This window comes from Frankliniella occidentalis, unplaced genomic scaffold, assembly GCF_000697945.3.
Source record: "Frankliniella occidentalis isolate FOCC.00 unplaced genomic scaffold, Focc_3.1 Scaffold86, whole genome shotgun sequence".
In the NCBI taxonomy this organism is placed as follows: domain Eukaryota; kingdom Metazoa; phylum Arthropoda; class Insecta; order Thysanoptera; family Thripidae; genus Frankliniella; species Frankliniella occidentalis.
This window is the reverse complement of record NW_026267215.1, coordinates 807,548-811,561: the sequence shown is the minus strand read 5'-3', so window position 1 is coordinate 811,561 and position 4,014 is coordinate 807,548. Positions and strand designations below refer to the sequence as shown.

The 4,014-nt window shown below is 63.3% G+C and overlaps 1 protein-coding gene across 7 annotated transcripts in view; it reads left to right on the top strand.

Moving 5' to 3' along the window:
• The window catches only part of LOC113215414 (zinc finger homeobox protein 4), a 358,772-nt gene that overhangs the window by 163,693 nt on the left and 191,065 nt on the right, over nt 1-4,014 (top strand). For 3 of the 7 annotated variants that reach the window (XM_026435042.2, XM_026435039.2, XM_052269217.1), the window contains exon 1: nt 1,293-1,640. The exons of 2 other annotated variants lie outside the window; for them this stretch is intronic. The gene's annotated coding sequence lies outside the window, so the exon portion shown is untranslated. Of the gene's footprint in view, nt 1-1,291; nt 1,641-1,661; nt 2,043-4,014 lie in introns of those variants that run through there. 2 more of the 7 variants (XM_026435043.2, XM_026435040.2) reach the window with 2 other exon arrangements.

Genomic DNA, 4,014 nt, shown 5'->3' with positions numbered 1-4,014 from the left:
GCCGTGGCCGAGGCCGAGCCATAGCGAAAATTTCGTGGTGCGGGCGTATCGTTTAGAGGAACCACATATTGCGCGGTGGTAGGGGGAAGAGGGTGGTTTAAAAATAATTGTGGTTTAGAATTGAGATCGGTGGCGACATTGCGGGGATACACAGAGAGAAGGGGATGTCCCTGACCCCACATTAGGTCTAACCTACCCCTACCCGAGCCCCTACCCCTGCCTCCTACCCCCTTCCCACCCGTCGCCGCGTATAATATAAGGCCGATACTGAAAGACGCTCCAGGCATTGCGGAAACATTAGGCGATCATTCGGGCTCCCCTCCCCTCGCCCACCCCGAAGTTCGACTACTGGCGGTGGCTCTTCCAGCGTTTCGCCCCCTCCCCCGTGCCCCGTGGGCGCAGGGCAAGTGCCCCCGGGCGCGGGGGAGGGGGTGAGGGGGACGCTCAAGAGATGGGGGGAACTAAAACAGGGGAGAGGGAGGGAGAGGGGGAGAGTGAACCCAAAAGCGAATGGTGTTTTGTTTGTGTATCGAAGCAGGGCCCCGTCTCCGGCGAGTAAGAAAGGTAAATACAAATTTGAATGTATTTAGTTAGGGCGCTGCTCGGGGCCGTGAGGCCGAAAGGTGGAGCGCTCTGTGTGCGGTAAGGAGTATTATTATTTGATTGTCATTTAAGTCCAGCGCCGTCGAGGTGTCGGTCGAGGCCGGTGGGGCGACGTCCGGCGGGGGCAGCGGGGGCGGCGCGGGCGGCGGCGGGGCCTCACGGACCGGGCGGGCCGGCGCTCGCAGACAGAGCGGCGGCGGTCGGCGGGTGCCCTGGGCAGCGCCCTGCTGCTGGCCCAGGCAGCAGTGCTCCGGAGGTTAGGCGACCGCCCGCGCGGCGCGCCACCGTCCAGCTTGGCGCGCGCTCACACACACACACGCACACAGACACACACACCGACGCGCTCGCCGGAGGACTCGACGGGCTTCGCGCCGCGCGCTGCTGCCCCGCGCGCTGCCCGTCCTCGCCGCGGCCGCGGTCCGCGTCCTGCCGCCGTCCCGTCCCGAGGCGCACGCGGCCGCGCCGTACGGCACGCCACCATCCTGGCCGTCCTGCCGCGCTCGGCGGCTCCGCTCTGCTCGGCTCCGCTCGGCTCGGCCCCGGCTCGGCTCCGCGCGCCCCGGCTGCACTCGGCCCCGCTCGGCACCTTCCCCCTCCACGCTACCCCCTCCACCGGGCTGGGGGGCCGGCCTTCCCCCACCACCGCGCCGTTGCCTCCCCTCCCTCGATTGATTGTGGAACGTATGCATTCCTCAGTACGCGGCTGCCTGCCGCCGATGCAACATCACAAGAGCGGGCACGCTGACGCCCACGCAAACTGAACGCAATTATTTGATTATTTATTTAAGTTTGTTAAAGTTTTTTATTATTATTTTTTGGAAATTTCGTGAAAGTATGCAAGGACCTAAACCGACTGCCGCGAACAACATTGTCACGATGCTGTGCAAGTCGGCTGTCAGTGACCGCAAGTGAAATATGCCGAAGATGAAAGTGTCTGTGACTGTGACGTGTTGGTGACAGCGTGACACTGTGGCGATCATCGCGTGTGACGTGTCTGTGACTTTGGATAGTGTGTCTCGTGACGAAGAGTAGCAATGGTGTGTTCTGCTGCGTTTATGCTGGATTACTTACTTCAACGGCTGCTTCTTCAACCACCTCAAGACTTCAGGAGGATTAGTATTTAACTTCAGTGCTCTAGTTCATTTCCCCCCTTTTCTCGCCTGTGGTGTAAACGTCTTACCATCACCTGTGAGATTTGGTAAACGTTTATCCCCATCCATATCCGAGTTTTTGAGGGAATAATATCACTGGTGTGTGCAAGTGAGTGAAAAGCCAATCAAGATTCTTCTCCGAGGTGTCTGAAACCATTTCGGTTTTGTTGTGCCTGCAAGGGAACCGGCATTCCCTTGTGCAAAACCGATTTGGTCAGGAAAAAAGTGATTACTCTACGCCCTAAGGATATCAGTGGATGTGATCAGCCCTCCATGTGATGCTCTCAGGTATTTGTGTGCTTCATCGCGGCCCCGCCCTCTCTGCCCTCGTCCTCGTCCTCTCCGCGGTGCCTGGCCGCCAGGTGCACGTCGCCGTCGTCCGCCGCCGGTGCGCAGCCGCGGCCGCCCGGGACGGTCCGTGACATCCGCGCCGCCCCCGCCTCGCGCCGGCCGCGGCCCGGGCCCCGCCGCGCCGGTCCGGCTGCCGAGAGCGCCTCTGCGGGGCGCAGCCTGCGCAGCCCTCCTCGGGAAGGGTTCATCTCCCTCCCCGAGGAGGCCCCGGCCTCATCGCCAGCCTCGCCGAGACGGGACACATGGACCGCGCTCATTTGCATACGGTGCAGGTGGCGTGCACCGCAGTGCGGCGGCGGACTTAATCTCGGCGACAGGTGCGGACCGCCTCGAGGGTGCGCGCTGCGCGTCTCGGAGGGCGACGTCGGCGTCGTCGGCGGCGTCGATGACGGCGGAACATTTACATAATTTGCATACGGGCGCGCGCGCGCGGTCCACGGCGAGACAGTCCGCGCACTTGTCCGCGGCGCGCAGTGCCGAGGTCTCTACCTGGTGCGGAGAGCAGAGCCACAGGTAGCAGCGCAAGACGTTCTGTGTATGAATATTTAAATTGCGCCGCCCTGGACGGACGCGTGTGACGGACAAGTGCAGGGCGCGGCTCAGTGCGACAAGTGCATCGTCGTCCTCGCCGCCCCGCGCCCCGCCGGTGCTGTCCTTGCGGGGCGGCGGCGTCGGCTCCGCCAAAGGGCTCCTGGGCCGCTCGGAACCGCGCGCCAAAGCCTCTTCGGCGGCGCGAATTTCGGCACCCGGTCTTTTTTCGTGGCCCTCTCGGTCCCCCCCGGGTCCCCCCTCCGGTCCCCGGGCCCGGGCGGGTAGGGTCCGGTCGGGGGCCTTGTCGGCCTGGCCCGGGTCGGCCGGCCTGTCGGCCTGGACCGAGACGAGCGTGCTATTGTTTTTATTGGGAGCTTTGTGGACTGGACGCGACGGAGGCTGCTGCTGACGCTGCTGCTGCGGCAGCCCAGCGGCCGGCAGGCAGGCGGAGGAGGCGGCTGTCTCGTGTTTCAAATTCCACGACAGATTTATACGATAACCACGCACGTATAGTTTAGAAGGGAGCGGAGAGGAGGGGCTCGGGGGGCCAGAGCGGAAAATAAAACTGTGATGAGGAATGTCCCGGCGACGCGTCAGGCCGCCGGTGAATATAAGATCCCTATCCGGTCCGATCGGCTCCGGGCGGCCCGGCCGCGGCCCGGCGGCGTGCCCTGCGCGTCGTGGACGTTGTCGTTGACCCTCGCCGCCGAGCCGTCGCCGCTGCGCGCGCACCCGTATCGGTTGGACCCGGGAGGCAAACACCGCCTCGCGCGCTTTTTTGGGGCGGCCGTCGAGCTGCTTATTTTGGGTCTGTTCATCCAGCGGCGGCGCGGCGGCCACAAAAAGTGTCAAAGAGTCCAAAGTGTAGAGATTAAGCTGCTGGCCGCGGCACCGGTGCGCGCCGCACAGCGCAGCTCCGCGCGGACCTAATTGTCCGAACCTCTGTTGACAGTTTTTGGGTAGGAATATGATAAGGAGCGGTGGACGGGGAGTTTTTTCCTTGGGGGACGAAAACCGCGTTTCGCCGCACTCTCACGCTCATTCGCTTCACGTCGACCGGGAAGTCCGCACCGCCTCCGCCCTCGACGGTGCGCTGTTGTTCACCGCCCAGTACCGACCGAGTGCCCTGTGACGGTGTGAGTACAGCGCGCTGACACCTTCACCCCGGCCGTGTTGTGACGGTGAAGGGGTGTGCCGAGTGTGGCGCGAGCACTCGCCCCCTTCACCACCACCGCGCTGCTGTCAAGCATCTCTCTCGTCTGTGTGCACTTGTGTACTTGTGTGTGCGTGTGTGTGTGTACGTGCGGGCGACCTGACACCCGTGAAATTCATGCCAAATCAGTTTGGCACCAGCGCCCGTGCGTACACATACGATCAG